Source organism: Cryptotermes secundus, unplaced genomic scaffold (assembly GCF_002891405.2).
Source record: "Cryptotermes secundus unplaced genomic scaffold, Csec_1.0 scaffold816, whole genome shotgun sequence".
Classification (NCBI taxonomy): Eukaryota; Metazoa; Arthropoda; class Insecta; order Blattodea; family Kalotermitidae; genus Cryptotermes; species Cryptotermes secundus.
This window is the reverse complement of record NW_019724601.1, coordinates 672414-686087: the sequence shown is the minus strand read 5'-3', so window position 1 is coordinate 686087 and position 13674 is coordinate 672414. Positions and strand designations below refer to the sequence as shown.

Here is a 13674-nt window from a genome sequence, read left to right as displayed (position 1 = left end):
TAAGTCATAATATCTTTCGATGATAAGTAGTCGAGATATTGTGAACGTCGTTAAATAACCAATCCTAGTTCATGTGTGGATGGTTTCAGCAGTCCCGTTTGATCCGTGAATGGTATTTATTTCTTTAAAAGGTGAAATAAATTGAAGGAAGAAAGAGACAGAAATACTAGCTCCCCCCTTCTTCCCTCCCTCCCTCCCCCCTCCCCTTTCCATCTTTTGTTCTCTTTCGTAGTGCGAATTGGATCGAAGACACACACACACACACTGACCACAAACTCAATTCGTGCGAAGTTACGGGTTGCGGGGAAACCTCGTCTTCTCCCCCTCCTTCCCGCCCTTCCACTGTGTGTCACTGCCTATTCCATTAGAATCCTAACGGTCAGTCCTCCCTGAAAACAGAAAGCAGAATTTCCTGACTGGAGAAATTTTCTTACAAAGATAAATTTTGAGAGATTTCTCGCAATTTCGTTGAGAGTCTGGAAACAAGTGCACACACAATCAAGTTCCCCTTGATACTGCGCAGACGTGATGTTCGCGTGGAAAGCTGCGTGCATTCAGAGTGGCAGAGCCGTGGCTGATCGGATCGCAAACGCATGCGCTTCCACACGTTAATCAGAAAGTGGTAGATCCAGCAACACGGTTCGTACTAAGAGAAACAGTTAAAGCTATCCCTGTAACAGGCCGTGGAGACCCAAAGGGTTGTGAGACGTCGAGGCTTCCACATTTTCTAGACAATCAGCTCACAGATGGCGGTGAGGTCGGCAGCCTTACGCGCCAGCCGCCCTTTACCCGTCAGGAAGATTTCTGGTCTTCATTTCTGTTAGAGGCTGAGTCGACCCCAGGGCCGTAGTGCGACTGGAAGGATTAGGTCCGTTGAAGAATGCAATAACATCGCGAATCGAACCTGCGACCTTCCGGCTTGTAGCTTAGTGCCTGAATGAACAACGCTACCGTGTGTCCTTCCATGGTATCGTACTGGTGACTAATTTTTTATACCTACACTGGCATTAAAGTGGTGCTTAATTCGATTCTTGACCGGGGCATTGACCATACTGGCTGAATCTTTCCTCACTCCCTTCAGGCAAAATTCCGCCGTATTACCACTATTAGATTACCTCTATTCCCTTTCAAATTATTTCAACTCAAATGATCTAGTCAAGGAGGATGCAGGGACAAGGGAATGTAGCATGCATAGGAATGAAGAGGAGTGCCTACAGGGGTTTGGTAAGAAACCCTGAAGAAACCACTAGAAATAACTATATCTAGATGGGAAGATAATATGAAAAAAATCGTGGGAAGAACTATTCTCATATTTTCTTTGTTTACCTAACCGTTGCGTAATAACGGACGTCTCTTCTGGCTCCTCTATTCCGGCGTTCAGTCGTCATATCACATTTTTCTCTCCTTAAGACTGTTCAGAAATTTTTGGAGGCTGTAAAATTGGCAATACTGTTGGCAGGGACTTACGAAGCACGCCATTGAGATGGGCTAAGCCATGATATGCATACCAAATTTCGTAAAAATTGATTCAGGTATTCAGAAGTTGTAACGGGAGGTGAACATACAGAAACACAGGCAACAAGATGATCTCATAACCCCACTTTCCTAAAGCAGGCTTATGCAACCTCCTTCCAATTTGTGTGTCTGTCTGTATGTACTCTCTAATAACTTTTGAATCCCTAAACCAATGTTTATGAAACTTGGTATGTATATCATGACTGCTGAGCCCATCTCATAGGCGTACCTCATGAATCCCTGCCATCAGCCTGTGTGTCTGTATTTGTATTCCTCCTGCCGTTGCAAGACAACGGCTCTGTTAACTGTATTCTTCTTTTCGGTGATAAAGACAACTACTCGGTAAAGACGCTCCAGTGGCAGTTAAGGCATTGTTGGACGTGTCATTTTCTATGCGGTCCGTGTCTTATCAAACGAGGGTTTGTAGGTCTTTCTGTATATCCCTCCATCGTTGCTAGGTAACATCTTTGACAAAGACGTTCGCGCGGCAAAATGAATTTTTGTAGGCGTCGTTCTCGTTTTAAAAGAAAGAAAGCCATTAGTTCTTCTCAGAACTTCTTGTTTCAATATGAGGAAAATAGGGTGAAAATGGATCTTCAAGAAACAGGGCGAGGGTGCGGGATGGAGTCGTGTGGCGCAGGCATTTGTGGACACGCCGATGTACCTTTCATATAGAGTGGCTGAGCCAAGGCGCAGGTCCATGGAGTTAGTTCCAGTTCATCTGTCATCCAACCATCAGACGATCTGCAGTCTAGCTACTGACAAAAAAGAAATCCATGGTTTTAGTCCTCAAGCGAACTATACCTACCGAGCGACCGCCGCTTGTCGGCGAAATTAGTGCCAATTTTAGCGGATAGAGGGTGTCGCGTTATCAGAGCAACGAATCCCATGGCCTTTAATTTCTGTTTGCTAGACCGGAGCCGCTCTTTCCTTGAAATAGCTCCTCAATTACCATCACGAGGCTGAGAGGACCCCGTTCCAGACCCACTACTTCTCAGAAAATTTGGTAGCGCCGGGAATCGAACCCGGACCTCTGGATCTGTAGCCAGGAACTCTGACCACTAGACCACAGAGGCAGTGTGTCGTGAAATAGCCAACCAGGGAACTGTACCCAGCTTACCTTTGAAAATTCACGTCTCTAATAGCAGCACTTAGGTTTGATGTGATTTTGATCCTGCGGTGGCCATAAAGATTGTTTTGTTCTGGGATGTGACGCCGTGTAGTTTAGTAGACATGTACCGACATTTTGGCAAAAATTCCCTTGCGTCCAACCTCAGGTTAGTGGGCCTGGACGCTGTGCATTCTGGTAGATCGCTATAAATGTTTCGGATTAATGTGTCCCATCATCTTCAGGGTAGTAGCTTAAGCCGAGAGTGAAAACAATGATAGAATCAGTTTCCATATTTTTATTTATTATATTGTCTTCTTAGAGCCGGGATAGCGTCGGTATAGCGACGGAGAGGTGGAGAAGTGGAGTTCAAGTCCCGGTAGGGTCAAGAATTTTGTCTTCTTCACGTCGTCCAGACCGGCTCTGGGGCCTATCCACCCTCCTATCCAATGGGTACCGTGAGCTCTTTCCCCAGGGATAAAGCGGCCGGGGCGTGAAGCTGACAACTCACCTCCAACTAGTGCCGAGGTCAAGAAAATATGGCTTCATAGTTCCATTCCCCCATACGTCTTCATGGCGTAGTGCTTAATTAGTTAAGTACAGGAATAGTTTTACCTTTACCTCTACCTCTATTTTCTTCTTCCCCTTTTCTTCATTTACTTCCCCCTCTGTCCTCTGAAATAACACCCCTTAGATTTTAACTTTTCCTCAATTCATTTTACCCTTCAAGCAATCCCTTTCATTTGCCACCTATTGGTTCGCACTGAGACATTTCCCGTATTTTCTCTTCCCTTGAAAAAGTAAAGCCTTTTGAAGGGCGAAATATTCTTACTGTTGCTGGTCCACTCAAGCTCTAACCCCGGATTACCTGAGAACTATACCCATAGTACATTGCGACATTCTCCTCGTTCTTCTACACAGAAGAAGGAAGCGGAAGGTCTCTACGAAACACTGACAACGATGTACCCGATTACATAGTGTCGCAATCAGAAATCAGTGGCAGTAAATTTAGGAGCAGTGTAGTTTATAGGTAAATAGCATTTGCTTTGTTCGTTTCGTAGCAACGGTCTGTCAGACACGCTGATACCTGCCTTTAAAAGCTATGGGAACTGAATTCACTTTGAAAAGTCTCATTCAAAAAAAAAAAAATATGAAAAGAGCTGTTGAAAATTCAATTTGCCACAGGAAGGGGCGTCGTATTTCAATAAAAAAAATCTAGTTGGTGTGAATACAAAAATGAATTTAGCTTCACGTTGATTTTTAATGATGAAATATTGTTTGACAGTCTCCGTTCGATAGACTCAGAGTGTGACAGAGTGACAAGCAGCAGACGTTCCCATAATGCACCCCGTGTCACTTGGATACTCATGTTCTCAACAGTATTGAGCCTCTGCAGTGTGGAATTCGTCTAAATAATATTGTGGCATATAGACCCGATGCTAGGTAACGGCCGCGAAACAGATAACTAGACAACGGCCGTTACTAGGCAACTGTCATTAAACAGAGAAACTCTGTTCACTGTTCGGTCCTTGACAAAATGTTATAAGCTGAACAGCTTTTCCTTCTCTCTCTCTCTCTCATGGGGTGAGACTGAGTCCACTTGGTACTGCGGCCACTACTGGCCTACTGTACCAGCCCCGGATGATGATGATTGTAGAGCAGTCAGTGGAATGCGAATTGGCAGGGGAAACCGAAGTGCTCGGAGAATGCCTGCCCCAAGTGCCACTTTGTCCACCACCAATAAACCTGATCAACAAACCGAATCACGTTTATAACTGCTCATACGCGTAGTAATATTTCAATTGTTCGTACCTCACAGGAAACACTGCGCCTCCATTAAGGAATGAATAGGTTAATGCTGTTTAGGGAAACAGTCGGCTTTTATTTATTCATCATTTATTTATAAACGATGTCGCTAACACAGATTACGTGAAAGATAAAGGACGTGAAGTTTTCTTGTACTCAGTCAGGCATCACATCTCGAAGACGCTCGGCGGATTGGTGGTACAACTTCATGTATGGAGGTTAGTGGTCAGCTTCACGCACTGGGAAACGAAGCTGGGTGCTTCCCAAACTCGGTCTGGAAGCTATCAGGAAATGGAACTCTCATATGTCGGTCAATGCTAAAACAAAATAAAACTATTAATGTCATAGGTAAAGTTATTCCTGTAACAGGCCATGGAAGCCCATGGAGTTGTGAGACGTCGAGGCTTCAACATTTACTGAACAGTCGTCTCACAGATGGCGGAGAAGCTGTTTAGTTTTATTAATTAGTTGTTGCTTAGGCGGCCAGCAGAATACATCACCTTGGTCATCCAACCTGTCATTATAGCATTGAATGACTGATGCTGGCGAATAATTAATTGTAACGGACGTGATAGTAAGTGATCATGACGTCATTTTTGGATCTGTTCCAAGATTCGCATGGAGGAACAAAGGGAAGTCACAAACAATGTCATGCAGCATATTCTGGTGTTCTGGTCGACAACCTTACCACCATCTGTGAGCCGACTCTCTAGTAAATACGGAAGCCTCGACCCTATGGGCCTCCACGGCCTGTTACAGCGATTAGAACCACTTGAATAGTCAGCGTTACCTCGTGAGCCATCTTGCTTCGTAATGTGAGAATCCTACAAGACATACAAATACATTCTGTGAGCAGAATATATAGCAATTCAGTCCGTACCTCACAGGAAACACATTACGTCTCCGCTACAAAGCCCAACCAGTTAATGCTATTTAGGGAAACAGTCGCTGTTTATTGTGAGAACCATACGGAACACACAAATACACTGTGTGAACAGAATATATAGCAGTTCAGTCCGTACCTCACAGGAAACACATTACGTCTCCGCTACAAAGCCCAACCGGTTAATGCTGTTTAGGGAAACAGTCGCTGTTTATTGTGAGAACCACACGGAACACACAAATACATTCTGTGAGCAGAATGCAGAGTTCTGGTGTGTTAAATAAGGCGGTATGTATAGCAACCACCATGCTTCAATAGGTTAACTTGATGAGACGATCCTAGCATTTACATCACAGTAATGAAAGTGGCTTTCTATTCAGCCCTTTTCGCTAGACAAACTCTACTGAACAAATTAAGCAAGACAGTTCATAATATGTACTCTTCTTGTTCCCCGTCCCAGTCTGGCCTGTTACGGTTCAGAATTAATTTCTTCTTCTCATATATCTGGTTACGACTGCTTGAGCTGGAGACTCATCCATCGCAAGGTTTCTGCCAAAATTTCTGCTCGTCACCACATCATTGCGGTGATCAAATCAAAGAGATCAGATGAAATGAGCATGTAGCATGGGATCAATGAGAAATGCATAGACATTTTTGTAGAGTTGAAAGGAAGAGAATGTTTGGGAGACAGACAGACTCACATTTTATGATGATTTAATATTTTTTCCAATTGTCTCCTGGTATTCGCATTTCTGGGTGCAGTGGCTCTGGAGCTCACCAAACCCCATAGTTCCTGGGGGCTGTTTCCCTGAAAATAAAGCGAGAGGAGCGTAATTCTGATTACTCGCCCCCATCTAGTGCTGAGGTTAAGTATGTTTGGAGCGATATCTCCACTCCCCTATATGTTTTTATGGATCGATCCAGAACTTAACAAAGGGACCACGTTGACATGCCTATAATGTTTTAGTGATATTTTGTACCGTATGTTGGTACTACTGTCGAGATCGATGCGTCAGTACAAAAGGGGGCTGAGGAGGAAAAGAAGAGGGAGGGAAGTGGTCTGGGGTTGAGGTTACGTCATGCTCGAGAGAGATAGACAGACAGACAGCCTTCACGTGTTTGTTATAGTGCATCTGTTTCGAATGTCCGACAGAGAATTGTTACTATAAATAAGGATTTCACCCAATTGCAGGTGTCTTTAAGGAAGTCGTGAAGAAACAACCGATTTTTCTGCTTCAAGTAAATTGAAGACTGCTGTCCTCTAGGGTGTAATTTGGTAGATCCAATATCCGCTACCAGATCGTAGGTTTTATGTAATTCTTCCCTCAATCCATCTTTAATTCTGTTCCTTCAAATCCCTTGCTCCGTTGCTGTCCATACACTTTCTCAAAATTTCCCTCTGCAACAACATATTTACCACAGGTTTCTCTTTTCCAGCCATGAACTATGTTTCATATACAAACAAACAGACAAACAAAAATGCGTGGCCTATAGTCCGCAAGCGAACTCTACCAACCGAGCGACCGCCGCTTGTCGGCTAAGTTAGTGCCAACTTAGCGGATAGAGAGTGTCGCGTGGTCAGCGCAACGGATCCCCACGGCTGTTAATCTCAGTTTTCTAGACCGGAGCCGCTATTTCCTTGAAATAGCTCCTCAATTATCCTCACAAGGCTGTGTGGACCCCTTCCAGACCCACTACTTCTCAGAAAATTTGGTAGTGCCGAGAATCGAACCCGGGACATGTGGCTCTGTAGCCAGGAACTCTGACCACTAGACCACAGAGGCATATATAATTTGTTTTAACTCTTAATTCTTCTTGAGAAGCTTATAGTTGCTGAACCACCCAAGAAGTTCCCTGTATTCTTATGAAAGCCGAGAGCTCATCACCGTGTACCCAAGCGGCCGTCACTGACTCGAAACATGAGCCAGATGAATTTACTTCGCTCCTTCTCACGTTATTTCGTTAAAATCCATTTTAAATAGTATAAGTAGGTATTCCTATTTGTCTCTTTCCTTTTGATTTATCTACTAAAACTTCGCATGCATTTCTTTTCTCTCCCATGCGTGCTACATACACTCCTCTCATCCTCCTTGTTTTGATAATTGTAATAATATCTGCTGATGATTAACAATTACTGATTTGAACACTCTTTAATATAATTTTATTTCTAACAATGTGCTCCTTTATTGCAGGATGATCGTCATATTAATTCCAGGAAATTGCCTTCTGTAAGGAACATAATTTTATTGACACAAAACGATAATTATACAAGTATGTTCCCATTAAACCCTCTGTTCTTTGTATTTCCCTTATCGCCGTAAGCAGTCTCAGTTTATTAGAGCTAATTTTAAACTTTCGCTGTACAGTCATGGGACCGAAAATGTTTTCTCGGTAAGTTGTGCGCAAGTGATATAAGACAATCGCTGCCATGTACCACGGTTTCACGGATCCCTCCGAATTGTATGAAGAAAATACAGAATAATCTGCTCGCACAGAACACGGCTTCACGGATCCCTCTGAATTGTTCGGTTTGACTGCCTTGCAGTTGCATAGATGCCCTTCTAGATAAGACCACGCCAGTGACCCAGTATTCACCCGAGCAAGGGATATAGATATTATAAGCAAGAGGGGTTGTTTAATTTTACTCGCTTCTGGTTACGTAATGTTCAGTTGAGGATTGCGTGCTGAGCTGTAATTTGTTTTGGGGAGCATGTGGGTACATGCCCACAGCGAACCCCCCACCTTCATCCCCTCTCAACCCTCCCATCCTCTCTCTTTCATGCAGTAAACGCAGTTATTGAACCAGTTGCACATACGAAGAAGTGTATCGTATGTTGACTTGTTTAACGAATCTGTCAGGATCTGAGATTGTATAGCGACGAATAACAGAAATGATGAATCTTGAAGTGGAAAAGGTAAGGAAGGAAAAAGTCCTCTCCCAAACCACTGAAAGTGTTGTGGAAAACTATGGAAATTTTCAGTCAATGTAGCCTGCGTTCCAGCCGTGATTCGGTGCAGGGACCTTCCAAATGCAAGTCTAAGTTTTGTCGTCTGCGCCAGCTGTCTTGGCCTTGCATGCGTTTGTACGTTACGATAGTTTACTAACTTAAAATTACTGATATTTGCACTTGTTTCTCACAACACAACCATAGCAATATGTACCACCTGCTTTAACATACCAAACTCTGCATTCTGCCCACACAGTGTATCTGTGTGTTCCTTATGGTTCTCACAATAAACAGCGACTGTTTCCCTAAACAGCATTAACCGGTTGGGCTTTGTAGCGGAGACGTAATGTGTTTCCTGTGAGGTACGGACTGAATTGCTATATATTCTGCCCACAGAGTGTATCTGTGTGAAGAATCTTGTGGAGGGGGGGTCCAATACTTCCACCGTGACCCTGCGGTTCGTAGGAGGCGACGAAAAGGGAAGTTTCAAATCTGAGAGTGTAAAATATGGTGTTGAGTCCCAGGGGACTCAGACCCGAGAAAGACTGCACTGGCAAGGGCCAGCAGCACATACAAAAGGCAGACCCGTCCTCTCGTCAGAGAGGGCCCCCCACAAAAACAAAAGACCGTAACTGTTAAAGGTAATAAATATCTGGTCATGAGCCCCAGATGGGGCTCGACACCAAGACTTACTGACTGACTGACTGACTGACTGACTGACCGTCAGTCGCAATGTGACTTGGACTTTGACTGTATCTGTGTGTTCCGTATGGTTCTTACAATAAACAGCGACTGTTTCCCTAAACAGCATTAACCGGTTGGGCTTTGTAGCGGAGACGTAATGTGTTTCCTGTGAGGTACGGACTGAATTGCTGTATATTCTGCCCACACAGTGTATCTGTGTGTTCCGTATGGTCCTTACAGGATCGACTGTAAGGACGCACTGTGGTTCCTGTGGGATTGAAATTTGATATGTTTCAATGTAATATAAATTATATCAGTGTGACTCGTAGCAGGAACACTAAGGTAAGAAAACAGACAGAGTATCTGAGAAGATGGTGCTGAGGGGAACATTTGGACCGACGAGTTATGGAGAGAGAACAGGCTGCAGAATCCTGCTTAAAGAATAACTTCATAACTTGCACCCTTCGCCAAGTATAATTACATTAACGAAGCCGACGAGGATGAGATTAGCAGGGCATGTAGTACGTATGGGAAAGAAGGCGAATGTATATAGGATTTAGGATCGAAAGCCAGATGGAAAGAGACCACTCGGAAAACCTAGACATAGGTGGGAGTACAATATGAGGGCAAATCACCAAATAACTTACAAATTGTTATGAAACGTAAAACGTGATATTCGAACCTGTAAAAGAACATTTATTTCTCGACATATCCTCAACCAATATTGATGAACTTGTCCCATCGCTTTACCAGTGAGTCGAAACCCGCAGCATAGAAGTCTTTTGACTGTTGTCTCAGCCATTTATACACTTCCGTTTTAATTTCATCGTCATCAGCGGAAAGTTTGCGATGTTTCTCGATCCAACAGTGAACTGCTTTACGCGAAAACACCCCCCCCCCCATGTAAAGGAAACATTTCTTTACGAATATCCTTTGAAATGAGACATTTTGACCACAAAACGCACAATAGAACGCTGTTCATCCGTAGGATACTCCTCAAGCACGGTAGTCATTTTGACTACTGAAACCATCCCTTGAACATACGCATGCGCGTCTGCTACCTACACTGTCACGAAGCTGGACTTTGCTGCTACCGAGTGATACACACAGAAAACCTATTACATCCAGTACAGCTGTTTTACTCCCATTTGTGGGCAATTTACTAACTCTCCCTCGTATTACAATGGATCTTCGATAGATAGGATGGGGTGGTATGGACTGGATTGATCTGGCTCAGCATAGAGACCAGTGGAGGGATCTTTTGAATACGGTAATAAACCTCAGGTTTCATAAAATGTTGTGAAATTCTTTAGTAGCTGAGCGACTGACGGTTTCTCAAGAAGGGCTCAGATCCATGGAGGTACTTATTATTTAGACAAAATCAAGGTGTCGAAGAGGCGAAATGACATAAGCGGGATGAGGTCTTCTCGGAACTTCTTGTATGTGCAGGTTAGGTTAGGTTTGGTTAGATGATTTTCCGGTCCGGTCTCAAAATATCGTGTTTTCTTCCATGACAGTAAACTCGAAGAAAACCATCTTGTTGGATTTGTCGACGTGTACTCTGATAGATATTTATTGACGTTTCGAAGAACGTACTGCTTCCATATTCAGGGCCCACCCTGAATCTGGAGGCAATACATCCTTCGAAACGTCAGTACACTTCTGCCATACTACACGGGAAAAGATAACATGTCATACTCTTGAGCTTACATTCACAGACAGTAAGATTTCAAATTAAATTTGAAATATTATTTCTATTCTCCACGTCGTCCAGGAGCCGGCATAGCTCAGTTGGGCTACGGGCTGGACGACCGAGGGTCGGAGTTCGAGTCCTGGTATGGGGCAAGAAATTTCTCTTCTCAACGTCCTCGAGACCGGCTCTGGAACCCACCCAGCCTCCTGTCTGATAGGTACCGGGGATCTTTCCCCGGCGGTAAGGAGGACATGGCGTGAAGCTGACCACTCACCTCCAGCGGGTGCCGAGGTCAAGAAAATGTGGATCTATACATCCTCTCCCCCATACACCTTCATAAAGTAGTGCGTAATTAGTTAAGCACAGGGACAACTTTACTTTATACTATGTTAGTACCAAAACAAGAAGGAATAAAATAAGTCCATACTTTAGTTGATGCTAGTAAAGACGTTGGTCTAGAAGTAAACACTGAGAAAACTAAGTACATGTTGCTGTCTCGTCACCAAAATGCAGGGCAAAATCATGACATAAAGATACGAAACAGATGTTTTGAAAATATGGCACAGTTCGGATATTTGGGAACGAATATAACAAACCAAAACCTGATTCAGGAGGAAATTAAAAGGAGACTGAGCTCGGGTAATGCTTGCTACCATTCAGTCCAGAACCTTTTGTCTTCTCGTCTGCTGCCCCAAAATATAAACATTTGAATATACAAAACTATAATTTTGCCTCTGGTTCTGTATGGGTGTGAAACTTGCACTCTGATATTAAGAAAGGAACATAGACTGAGGATTTCTGAGAACAGGGTGTTGAGGAGAATATTTGGACCGAAGAGGTATGAAGTGACAGGAGACTGAAGAAAACTGCATAATGCGGAGCTTCATAACTTGTACCCTTCTCCAAGTATAATTAGAATGATCAAGTCAAGGAGGATGAGGTGGGCGGGGCATATTGCACGGATGGAGGAGAAGAGGAATGCATATAGGATATTGGTGGGAAAGAAGACTGAAGGAAAGAGACAACTGGGAATACCAAGACGTACGCGGGTGCATAATATTAGAATGGATCTTAGAGAGATAGAATACGATGGTATGGATTGGATAGATCTGGCTCGGGATAGGGACCATTGGAGGACTCTTATGAACAAGGTAACGAGCCTTTGGGTTCCGTAAAATGATGGGAAATTCTTTAGTAGCTGCAGAATTGGCTGCTCCTCCAGAAGGGCTCAGCTCCATGAGTAAGTAAGTACATGACCCCTTCTTGCCTTAAAATATTTTGAAACTGTTAGTTTCCAGTATCCTGCTAGATGGCAGCTGTATGCTTATCGAGGTGAATTCGCGCACCTTCCTCTACTCACTGAAATCTTTCCCGCCAGTTGGCTCTGTTTCTCTTTGCGTCTGCAGATAGAGAGGGAAATTGTTCAGAGATAGGAATATAATTGTGACAGATATTTTATTAATTTCTATATGTATTTTTCATAATATAGAATAAAAAAAGAGAGGCGTAGTGTGTGTACATATTTTGTGTAAAATGTGACAGTATACGAAAGACTTGGATTTGTTTGTGGCCTGTTTTGTTCGAAATAAGTCAAAACTTTTTAAGCTACTGTATTTCAAAGCGTTTTGTTGCACACATGTTCACATATGCATACAGTAATAGTGCTGCTTTTTTGTGATATGACAGACAAGGCTTGAGAATATGTTTGCTGAGGAATTCTGTCTTTCTCACAGTCTGAGTTCTTCAGAGGATTACTCGTGGAGATATTTAAGGTTAGGTCATTATTGAGATAGTTCATATTGATCACCTTAATACAGAAGTTTCATTTGAACGAATTAAAATTAAGTGAAGTACAGAATTCTGACCTAAAGCCAATACATCAGTGGGAATAACTTGTAAATAAATAGTCTGGAGATAAGTAACCGTATGAAGTGTTCTCTGAGTAAGGTAATAGAACACACTAAGTGACAGTTGAATAAATAGCAAGTTGAGAGTGTTTTTAAGTATTATTACTAACTTTAAGTGTGTATCTACGTGGACTACAAAATCACTGTTAATTGTTATTAAGATTCTCACAACATTATATTTATTAAACCATGTTTTGGATAATTTCCTTTCTATAGGAAATAAATTTAACACTGTCAAGGTGGTATAATGTAACCTGACAGTATGTAATTCTAGTTTGGTGGCAGTTACCAGTATTATTTAAGGGTAAGGGGGGGGGGAGCGAGAATATTAGCTTACAATTTACCTTGAAGCTATTTAAGGCTATTTTAATTGTCACCATGGGGAATTCAGGAAACAAGAACAAATTTTTCAAGCACTTTTAAATGTTGGTGTTAATGTATTTTTTTTACTTTGATTTTTCCCCACAAATTGGTGGGGAAATGCCTGATTTACTACATTGTCTGTCAGTGCCCATTAAGTCGGATAAAAAAATTTATTGCATAAAATAAATTACAACACTGTCAGACATAATATTAAGAATTATGCGATGTGAAAGTTATGTTTTGAATAAACTGAAAGTGAAGTATGGAGTGAATAAATTGTAAATTTTGTTTAAAAAGGTACAGCTATCCCTGTAACAGGCCGTGGAGGCTTATAGGGTTGTCAGACGTCGAGGCTCCCACATTTTCTAGACAGTTGGCTCACAGATGGCGGTAAGGTTGTTACCTTATGCGCCAGCTGCACTTTACCCCCCAGGAAAATTCCTGGTACTCATTTCTGTTAGAGGCTGAGATGACACCACGGTCATAGTGCGGCTGGAAGGATTAGGTCAATTTAAAAATCCAGTGATCTCATTGCAACTTGAACACGTGACCTTCAGGCTTGTATCATAGTGCTTCACCAACTACGCTACCACATTTGTTTAGGTGTTGCTAAATTTATAACTGCCTGTCATTTTTAAATGTTTTCATATGTAAATACTTATTACTTTGTTTGTGTATTTTTCTCCATGCATATCCTGCTCCAAACCATGTAATTCATTTTGTTGATATTTGATGTAGGTTTAGGCGGAATGTTGTCAGGCAAATTT

General features: G+C 42.6%; 1 protein-coding gene across 2 annotated transcripts in view; it reads left to right on the top strand.

Annotated features, from left to right (window-relative positions):
• The window catches only part of LOC111862442 (tyrosine-protein phosphatase Lar), an 805060-nt gene that overhangs the window by 218140 nt on the left and 573246 nt on the right, over nucleotides 1-13674 (top strand). Inside the window, exon 1 of one of the 2 annotated variants that reach the window (XM_023847833.2) lies at nucleotides 12031-12409. The exons of the other annotated variant lie outside the window; for it this stretch is intronic. The gene's annotated coding sequence lies outside the window, so the exon portion shown is untranslated. Of the gene's footprint in view, nucleotides 1-12030; nucleotides 12410-13674 lie in introns of those variants that run through there. 2 annotated transcript variants of the gene reach the window in all.